This window comes from Montipora foliosa, unplaced genomic scaffold (genome assembly GCF_036669935.1).
Source record: "Montipora foliosa isolate CH-2021 unplaced genomic scaffold, ASM3666993v2 scaffold_300, whole genome shotgun sequence".
In the NCBI taxonomy this organism is placed as follows: domain Eukaryota; kingdom Metazoa; phylum Cnidaria; class Anthozoa; order Scleractinia; family Acroporidae; genus Montipora; species Montipora foliosa.
This window is the reverse complement of record NW_027179602.1, coordinates 76,332-87,414: the sequence shown is the minus strand read 5'-3', so window position 1 is coordinate 87,414 and position 11,083 is coordinate 76,332. Positions and strand designations below refer to the sequence as shown.

Below are 11,083 nucleotides of genomic sequence, written 5' to 3'. Positions count from 1 at the left end.
ACAGCCAATAAGATTAAAGCATTTCCACGATTAACGGACACTGGTTGTTTTTGTTTTTTTAGCTGTTAGCTCCCGGTTTTTTTTTTCAGGAGTCTAAAACCTCATTCAATTGCAAAGATTGTTTCATTCGATGATTTTCAAGTGCTGTAGAGATAGCACGCACTTAGAAACCCTGCTAAAAAAATTACAACCGTGGCGTGACTCCGCGTGCCGTGATCAGTTAGGTGCAGAAATCACCACTGTAGCATGCAGACTGAAAATTTTAAAATTGGGAAAATAAATCTGCTAATAGCCTGATAAAAAAGCGGCAATTTTCTGGTGTGATTACATATTTAAGCGCTTCCATTTTTTATCTGGATTCTTTTAAACGAATAAGACCGAAAAGTTCAATTTCAGGTAAGTTTACACCCTTTGCCAAAGAGTCTTCTAAACTGAAAAAGAAAACAATATGGAATAAATTTTATGAACCCTGAGCTCAATTCTTACTTTTCTTTCAACCTCGCAATTCTTGGTGTTAACAGCTAATTAACACCACGGGATCACGCGAGTGGTCATAGCTCGAGAGTCTTTAGTGGTGTTGCCTTCAACGTTCGCGTGCTGGCATTTTTCACTGGGCACGTGCGTTGGGTGTAGTCCTGAAAAAATAGGTTTACATCCGGTTGTCTCCAAATTTGGTGGGTTTATTGTGAATATGTTTAGCCAATCATCTACCCAGTTTCAGCGTGGAAACTTCAATAGCTCGTATACAACAGCCCTCACTGTCCTCGAAGGTCAGCCTTCGAGTGGTGTGTTTGCGAAATTTCTCTCACTTTTACGGACTGTTCGAAATGATTATTCATAGCAAAACCTCTGCTAAAGGGTGGGAAAAATGTCAGGAAAACAATTTCAAGCACTTTTGAAACGGCAGTTAGAAACGAACAACGGGAAATTGAGGTTAGTGATGACAACAGGGGCCTTAGGGAGGCTGCAAATAATTTCTCTTTTTTTCACACAATGAAACATATTCTCCTTATATATAATTGGGGTAATTATATCAAAACTCAAGACGAAATTTGGCTAGTGTATTAAGTATCCATCATATATTTCTCACATGACATTTTCCTTCAAAATACCGGTTACCATGGCAACGAATAAGGGTTTAAGTGACCATCATATTGTTTGAGCAAAAATTGCATAGCTTTTGCGAAAAGCAGATGTATCTGTGTGAGAATTAGAAGAAAAGGTGAGCAAAATCATTTAGAATGAGCTGACGCAAGCAGCTTTAGAAATGCATGTGTGGCTTACGCGCGTGCACGCTCAGCTGAAAACCCTCCTTAAGCACACACGTTTTTGAGACATGGACGGCAACCAGAAGAGAGTGTTTCGCGTGCCAGGACAGTGGTGTCTCCCAGGTTTTTTGTGTAATCATCTCTAATGGAGAAAAGATACTTAGCAATCAATGTAAATGTGGTTGGTTGTGTGAAGACAAGTTAACAGGGAAAACAGCTCAACTCCCGTTGCTGTCTCAAAAATGCAGGTGCTTGAGGTCCGTAATATTCTTGCACAGGCCACCATTTCTTCAATTGTTTTTTGAATGCCATGAACAAAGCCGGGACTGTCCTTTTTGCGTTGAAAATCGGGCCAGATTGTCAAATACAAATTAAATGAATGCAATTTTCATGTTTGTTGACATACATAATTTTGAAAAATCATTAAAAAAAATCACAGCTCCTTCTTTTTTAGCCAAATTTGGTGGAAATCTTGGTTAACTAAAAAAAAGGCTACTTTTTCAACTTTCTGTAACAGAAGATATAATTTTGAGTTTTTCTCTATTTCTGCTCAAATATTTTCAAATATTTTTCAGATTTTTGTTGTTTACAGTTATTTTTCAGAAAAGTCCTTGGTTTTTATGCTGGGATTTTTTTCATGAAAAGCCTATTTTATAACCTTTAAAAATAGTAGATATTGTAAGCCATATTGTATAAGCTTAAAATTAATGGAAGTCTAAACAATTGATCAGTTTTGTGGCTTGATTTGGATCCCTGCAAATCTTTGGGACAAAACAGAGTGCAGTCTTTGGTCAGCAATCATACAATAATTTTTATTCTCTCTTTCCCCCCTTGACATAATATTACAGATGATAACTCAAACATTGTTCTTTGAGTTTGGTACGGGCTGTACCGACTGTCTCAAGGAATCCTTGGCGTCTGCCCTCAGGCATTTGCGTAAACAAGCACAAACTATGTACGAGCAAATCAGAAGAAATGCCTGGCTGTCGAGTTGGCCTGAGACTGCTGAGGAACTAGAAGAGGGGGGTGCGGGGGTCACGTATAAGAGTACAAAGTTATCATTGGCCATTAGTCCAGTCCAGTTTAATAAAAATATCATGTTCACTACCAAGACAGGGTGCTGTTATTCTCTTAGACAGTTCATGAATTTTTTGTCCCTGAATTTCTCAAATACAGGTGAATGAGAGGTTGATTTAATATGTTGCTTTAGTGACTTGAAACTACATCACCTCAATCATTTGAGCCAGTAAGTGCTTTAAATATTGAGCCAGTTAAATTGACTCCACATGTACAAACATTGCAAATGACAATGATATTATTATTCTTACTTGGAACTAGGGCAATAGACAGAGAACTTAACAGTTGCCCTGTAACAATAGTAATAACCAGTTGAGTTTGATGTTGAAAATCTCATAGTAAAACATGCAACTTCTACTTGACATTGAAAACAAACAATATTTCTTTCTTCAGGTACATTTCGAAAAGTATGTACCGGTTACTTCATAGGGAATATGTTTTAGAGTACATTATCAATTACCAGTTGAATAATCCTCTTGTTCAGACACAACAGAAGATATATGGCAAAAGTTCACCTATTTCTGCTGATTTAATACTTTGCCCTAGTGACTTGAAACTACATTACATGTACATCCATCATTATTGAATTTCACTGATTACCAGTCCAAAATGTTACCCAAACACCCAGGCTAGGCTAGGGACTTAATGGTAGTTTCAAAAAACTTTACATCAATACTCTCCCAGAGAGCTGAATAAATAAAGGAAGAAAGAAATGAAACAACATAATTTACGTCAATCAGTTGAGCAAGTAATTTTATATTGTTGTGATACGGGACACTGAAAAACACAGACTGCAGACTGTGCAGACCGTCTGCAAAATGAAAATGTGGGTAGCCTGAATTAGGTCTAAATAACATTTGGTTAGCCTAATGAGGCCTAAGTGACATTCAGGTTAGCCTGTTTACGGTTAGCTCTCAATAATAGTGAGGGGAACACCATATTTTACCCCTGGTCTGCACAGACTGCAGTCTGAGTTTTGGCGTGACTGCTGTGACACAGTGAGCCCTGATGGTATCACTGTTTGTATTGCTTGAATAACAATGGATAAATATGTACAAACAAATGAACTGGTAACAATAAGGGTATGACATCTAAAACCGACAGGCGCTCCTAAAAAAGTACATGACAATTGAGTTTAATGTTGAAATATCTGAGCAAAACATTTCATTTCTACTACAGACTGAGAAGAAACTAATTCTTTTTCCAGGCATATTTTCAAAAGTATGAAGAGATATCAGTAAAGTAACTGAAGAGAGCATCATGTTGAAACTGAATGAAGGATGCATTTAATATGAGTTCTGGACAGATGCTAGCATTTGAATGATTATTGTGTTGCTCAGACATTAGATATTAAGGCTAAAACTATATAAGTTACTGCACTGGCTCATATGTTTAATATTATTCTTAACTCTGGTTATATCTCTAGATTTAGGCCATTGTCTTAGCCGTACTGAAGCTGCCAGAAATAATTATTGTTATTCTACTTCCAAGGCAGCATTTACACGAACACGGTTTCACGTCGACACACTTTCATGATCTCGAAACCGCGTCAAAATCAATGCGGTTTGGAAGTGTTTACACGGATCCGTTTTCACCAGAAAATCCAAGTCATAAATGGTACAAGCGAGCTCTGCACTAGGTGCTAAATTCACTATTTTCAATTGAACAATGCAAATTTCGCACCAAAATAGTAACCGTATTCAAATCGATGCGGTTTCGCTGTTTAGACGACAGATAAAACCGCATCACTTTCAAAACGCTCCACTTTTGGCAGCGGTTCCAAATCAACATGTTTTCAGTAACAGTCTCGATCGATGTCGTGTAAACGGAAGGTGTAACCCGCAGCAAAATCGATGCGGTTACAAATAAAACCGCGTTCGTGTAAACGGTGCCTAAGACAATGGCCTTTTGGGTCAAAATGTACTACAGATAATATAGTGGGCAGTCAAGCTATGTAACACAGTCACATCTTTTCAGAACTTCAACTTGTAATATTTTATTTGTAACCATAATAGTGTTTGCATCATGTGGCAAATGGTTGAAATCTTTCAACATTGATGAAAGTAATTTATTTCTGCTAGTGTGGTGCTTTTTGGGCTGTTTATATACATAGCTTGACTTCAATCCCACAGTCTACCTGTAGTAAATGTTGACCCTCCCCCCAGAGCATACTTTTATGCCACCCAGGCCCCCACTAAATAGGGCCCGTCCCCTCCCCCTCCCCCTCCCCCTCCCCCTCCCCCTCCCTCCCCTGTTCCCGCCTCTGCGGGAACTGGGGCACTCCCATTGGAGATGTCCAATGCCCTGACACCTCCAGCATCCTGAAAACAACAAAATTGAAAACGCATCTCTTATAATTTAAATATAATACTGTCTTGTGGGTACAGATTAGCAACTATCATCAAGCCATGATGCCATCATTAATTTTATTATTGAGAGAGTCCTTTCAATGCAACTTATGAAAATTGTCTGCGAACATAGGCAATGGCAAGCAATAAGTTAGTTTTTTTTTTTTCAATACTCACTCCTTTGGGGCAGTTCACCACCACCATCCAGTGGCTCATGGTTTTCTAGGAAAAAAGTAGTCATTACTGTAATGTGAGTTGTGTGTGAATCAAGTGAACATTCAAGTCAATTCTTGGTATGCACAATTCATATTACAAATAGAAAGAGAACAATATTCGCCACATTTGCTATTGTGCCTCTCTTTCCCAGGAAATATTGTCTGCAAACATAGGCAATGGCAAGCAATAAGTAAGTTTTTTTCTTCAATACTCACTTCTTTTGGGCGGTCGTCCATCTTTGTTGTCTAGGAAAAAAGTAGTCATTACTCAAATGTGACTTGTGTGTGAATCAAGTGGACATTCCATTCAATTCTTTGTACACACAATTTATATTACAAATAGAAAGAGAACAAGAATAATATGAGGCCATAATGTAGGCAATGAATAGGTGTGCAGTGCCCAAGGGAGCAAAGCTTTTGAATGTAGTATGACACAGCCAGTAAACAACAGCATAAATGTAATCAAAATAAACTGAACGTTGATTTAAATATTGCTCAAGTAAGGTGAGTAAAGTAAAAAAAAAGGTTGAACTTTATTACTGTATTAAAGTATAAAGGCAGGAGGGAGTCAAATTATTTTACTTAGCATTATTATTGAGAGTCAGTCCTTTGGAATGCAACTTTAAAAAATAGACAAACAAGGTCTAAGCAATGTTATTTGGTATTTAGATGTTTGAGAAGGTTGAATTTTGGCAGCTATTCATCTGCTATGGACCTGCTATACCCACCCTCCCATATACAGAGAGAAGACAGCCACAACACCATGAACTTCATCCCCTACTCTTCTTGAATAGTGTGTGGGTTCTTTAACGGCCCACAGGGAACTAATGAACATGGAAGTTATTTGTGGGACGGGACCTCCGGCTTATCGTCCTTATCCGAGAACACTTGAAAGACTAACCATTTGCGGATGTAATTACAAAGCAGCACTTCTCCTCAGTTATTTTAAGACCCTGAGTGTTGGTCTGGCAGGAGTCGAACTCATGACCTCCCGCTTAGCAGGCCGATGTAATTAGATGTAAATGTAATTAGTCAAACACTAACTACCCTTTTTTTCAATACTCACTTGGATTCAATGCTTCAGTTTTTTCTTTGTTTTCTAGGAAACAAATGTAGTCTTGTGTTCACATTAAGTGGGCATTATTTTTTTAGAAAGATACTTTGAAAAATTGAACAACAAGTTTTAATCAATGTGAAACACTCACGTTCATGTGATGGTACACTGATCTCATGGTTTTCTACAGTAGGAAAAAATGTAGTGTTAAGTGTTCACATTAAGTGGGCATTAATTTTTTAGAAAGAAACTGTGAAAAATTGAACAACAAGTTTTAATCAATGTGAAACACTGACGTTCATTTAATGGTGCACTGGTCTGTATGTTTTATAGGAGAAAATGTAGTGTAGTGTTGATTGGTAATCAAAGGCTGAATTTTTAATAGAGGCTTATGTATGGACCCTCAGGGACATGAGTGACTTCAAGCAAGTTAATAATACAGAAATTCATCACAACATTAACATCAAAAAAATCAATTTATGCCCACCATGACTTCATCCCCTACTCTTCTTGAATAGTGTGTGGGTTCTTTAACGGCCCACAGGGAATAATAATAATAATAATAATAATAACAACTTAAAAACTTGTATAGCGCATGCTTCATGACAAAATGATCGCATGCGCTTAACATGGATTAAAATACCAATAGGGAACTAATAAACATGGAAGTTATTTGTGGGACGGGACCTCCGGCTTATCGTCCTTATCCGAGAACACTTGAAAGACTAACCATTTGCGGATGTAATTACAAAGCAGCACTTCTCCTCAGTTATTTTAAGACCCTGAGTGTTGGTCCGGCAGGAGTCGAACTCATGACCTCCCGCTTAGCAGCCCGATGTAATTAGATGTAAATGTAATTAGTCAAACACTAACTACCCTTTTTTTCAATACTCACTTGGATTCAATGCTTCAGTGTTTTCTTTGTTCTCTAGGAAACAAATGTAGTCTTGTGTTCACATTAAGTGGGCATTATTTTTTTAGAAAGATACTTTGAAAAATTGAACAACAAGTTTTAATCAATGTGAAACACTCACGTTCATGTGATGGTACACTGATCTCATGGTTTTCTACAGTAGGAAAAAATGTAGTGTTAAGTGTTCACATTAAGTGGGCATTAATTTTTTAGAAAGAAACTGTGAAAAATTGAACAACAAGTTTTAATCAATGTGAAACACTTACGTTCATTTAATGGTGCACTGGTCTGTATGTTTTCTAGGAGAAAATGTAGTGTAGTGTTGATTGGTAATCATAGGCTGAATCTTTAATAGAGGCTTACTTAGTATGTATGGACCCTCAGGGACATGAGTGACTTCAAGCAAGTTAATAATACAGAAATTCATCACAACATTAACATGAAAAAAGTCAATTTATGCCCACCATGACTTCATCCCCTACTCTTCTTGAATAGTGTGTGGGTTCTTTAATGGCCCACAGGGAATAATAATAATAATAATAATAATAATAATAACAACTTAAAAACTTGTATAGCGCATGCTTCATGACAGAATGATCGCATGCGCTTAACATGGATTAAAATACCAATAGGGAACTAATAAACATGGAAGTTATTTGTGGGACGGGACCTCCGGCTTATCGTCCTTATCCGAGAACACTTGAAAGACTAACCATTTGCGGATGTAATTACAAAGCAGCACTTCTCCTCAGTTATTTTAAGACCCTGAGTGTTGGTCCGGCAGGAGTCGAACTCATGACCTCCCGCTTAGCAGCCCGATGTAATTAGATGTCAATGTAATTAGTCAAACACTAACTACCCTTTTTTTCAATACTCACTTGGATTCAATGCTTCAGTGTTTTCTTTGTTCTCTAGGAAACAAATGTAGTCTTGTGTTCACATTAAGTGGGCATTATTTTTTTAGAAAGATACTTTGAAAAATTGAACAACAAGTTTTAATCAATGTGAAACACTCACGTTCATGTGATGGTACACTGATCTCATGGTTTTCTACAGTAGGAAAAAATGTAGTGTTAAGTGTTCACATTAAGTGGGCATTATTTTTTTAGAAAGATACTTTGAAAAATTGAACAACAAGTTTTAATCAATGTGAAACACTTACGTTCATTTAATAGTGCACTGGTCGTTATGTTTTCTAGGAGAAAATGTAGTGAAGTGTTGATTGGTAATCAAAGGCTGAATTTTTAATAGAGGCTTATGTATGGACCCTCAGGGACATGAGTGACTTCAAGCAAGTTAATAATACAGAAATTCATCACAACATTAACATCAAAAAAATCAATTTATGCCCACCATGACTTGTTTGAATTTGTAATGCTAAAAGAACAAAAAAATAAAGATTATAGTCAGATCTATTTACTTGTATGTTATTTTCTGTTGTTTAACTCTGACCTTTGACTGCTAGGATAGGAAGTGGCAACCCCACTAAGTAATTTTTTCAATACTCACATTGTTCCGTAATTATCACCACGCCCTCAGCTTCTAGGAAAGAAATAGTCAATTATTGTTCTCACATTCTTCATACGATTTCCTGAACTTATGGATTTCTAGATCGAACGCCATTTGATCTTTAATTAGGTAGTTTTCGCGAACTTGAGGCAAGGAGGAGGGGGAGAGAATAAAACGAAAAAAAGGAACAAAAACCTTCTCTTACCAGAAGATGCCATGACTGTCCGCTGAAAACTGGTCCGCTACAGTATTTACATTTTGAAAATACCGCGGAGACCTTTCTCCTCCAATCATTCGCCTCTTACTCAGGCCCCTTGCATTTCGGGTTGCGACGTGCCTTAAGACGCCTTTTTAAAATACGCACTTTTTCGGCTGGAATAATTATAACTGTATTGATACAACGCTAGCGCATATGAAACATTGTGAAGACTATAGGAAAATTTCAGTTGAAATTAACAAGTGTCTTTTAACGAGAGAAAACAAAGAACGCGATATGACTTTAGTCATTCGTTCCAGTCCACGCATCGCAATCGACCAAAAAACATTTGAGAGCGTCTTTGCACACAAATAACTCGAAAAAGGATAACAATTTTAGTATCAGACAATATTTACCATTAATTTCATTGTCAAGCGATCAATTGGACATAGAAATCGTCACTGCACGTTGCAAATTTGAATTTCAAAACAAAAACAATTTACGCGTAACCTGGTAGTTTTGACCATAAGTTATCGGACAGGCGCACTTTCAACCCTTTGTTTTTTCGGTGAACCCTTTCTTAAGGAGTCTATTAAATTGGAAAAGAAAACAATATTTAATAAATTTTATGAACCCTGAGCTCAATTCTTACTTTTTATTCAACCTCAAAATTCGTGATGTTATTAACACCACTGGATCACGCGAGTGAGATTCACCAGTCATTGCCTTCAATTTGGTCTTGCTTGAAAGGTGAGCTATATGTAATATTTAACTATGGAGAATGCTAAAAGAATTAAGTGTTCGGCTCGTCTAGGGCGAGGAAATGGCATGCAGGGTTTAGTGTACGGTTCTAAGGGTACGAACTGTCGATGTCGAATAACGGATCATTTTAGAAGGGCAACTAGTAGGGAGCCTAAGCACGCGCGTTTTTGAAACGCGGACGACAACCGGAAGTGAGCTGTTTTCTCTTTTAATTTGTATACACACAACCACATTTACATTAGTAAGTATCTGTTCTCAATGAGAGATGATTAGTATAAAAATCTGGGAAATACCACTTTCCTGGCACGCGAAATGTTCTATTCCGGTTGCCGTCCGCGTCTCAAAAACGCGCGTGTTTAAGCTCCCTTCTAGACTAACAACGAATCTTTACTAGAAGGATTTGTATAACGAAAAACTCTATTTGATTGCTGCTCGAATGAGTCCCTTAAAGAACAAAATACATGCCAATTGTGAGTTGTTGCCCAATGTCTCCCCCACCCCTCACCCAATAAAACGTCAACTCTTCGAGTTCAAAGACAAATCAAGTATGTCAGAAAATAACAATTGTTTTATTTATGATCATCGTATAAACGTTGTTATTCAACACCTTTGAGTAAGTTGAGGACACTTGTGAAAAATCACTGTAGCTGGCATAACAATAACTCTCAACCGACATAATGATCTACTAATTGATTAACAAGTTCATTTTCTTTAAGCTAACACCAACGGACCAACGTCTTATAGTCTGTGTCTATAATTTTTATTCCTTTGAAACGGGATGCTGTTTTATCACTTAACTAGCATCCCGGCTAATCTTGAATTTAATAGACCTATTTTTTTTTTTCAATGAGTAACATATTGACTAATAGCTGGAGCCCATGACCAGGAGCCTACAACTTTCACTGTATTTGTGAAATAGCGCTTTCACAGACCGAGTTATTTTAAATTGATTTTCCCGCGAAACTATGCCTTTCTAGGTAATCATAACTTACTAAACACAGGATTGCTAATGGTTACTCCTGCAAGCCGAAGATGGCTCGAGTTATGAAAATGCCGTTACATAAACCTAGTATCGGAGTTGAAGGCTTCTAGTCATGGGCTCCTGTTTTCTACATTAACGATTCAAAGCCTACCATGAATTAAGGAAAATTAAAGCCTCCAAAGAGTTAAACCTGTTTCTTGGATGGACACTTTGTATTCTACTTATATTACGTAAAGTTAACACGCCTATGATATTTAAATTGCCTGGATGTAAAGTTCACTGCGTAAATATTGTTCTGAAATAACTTATAAGTGATAACGATAACTGATAACTTATTTAGAAGACCTTAATTAAAGAACTATAACAAAGCTGTATTTAACTACAAACGAAACGAAACGAAACGAAACTATTGTAACTTTCAACTATCTTGAAGTAAAAAAACATTGATTAATTTTTTTTTGGAAAATGAAATTTATTAAAAAGAGATAACGACGTTATCATATGAAGGACCCTTTTTTTTTCTTTTTTGATAGCACTGAGCCGGCTTGTTACAAAGTCTTTAAGGAAATGTACACTCTGACTACAAAAAAAATGTAAACCCGAAAAAGTAATGTTTTTAATTCAAATTGATCGACAATTTTCATCAAAGAAATGTTGCATCGGAAAAAAAAAAAACAATTTGAAAATCGCTTGCTTTGGTTTTCAAAACGGTTGTGGTGATGGCAATCCAGACATTCTGCAGTTATGCGGTGCAAATCA

At 36.9% G+C, this 11,083-nt stretch overlaps 2 long non-coding RNA genes across 4 annotated transcripts; one reads left to right on the top strand and one right to left on the bottom strand.

The window, feature by feature from the left end:
* Positions 1–754: 754 nt before the first annotated feature.
* LOC137986933 (uncharacterized) lies at positions 755–2,381 on the top strand. Its single transcript, XR_011120137.1, has 2 exons — positions 755–933; positions 2,117–2,381. It is a non-coding gene; the product is annotated as an uncharacterized lncRNA (long non-coding RNA).
* A 2,425-nt stretch (positions 2,382–4,806) lies between these two features.
* Positions 4,807–8,280, bottom strand: LOC137986934 (uncharacterized). 3 transcript variants are annotated; one of them, XR_011120140.1, is made up of 5 exons: positions 6,858–8,280; positions 6,114–6,146; positions 5,975–6,007; positions 5,125–5,154; positions 4,807–4,915 (listed from the first exon to the last, which is right to left on the bottom strand). It is a non-coding gene; the product is annotated as an uncharacterized lncRNA (long non-coding RNA). The 3 variants fall into 3 exon arrangements; XR_011120139.1 differs by having other exon boundaries at positions 6,114–8,280; XR_011120138.1 differs by having other exon boundaries at positions 5,975–8,280.
* Between the last annotated feature and the right edge of the window lie 2,803 nt (positions 8,281–11,083).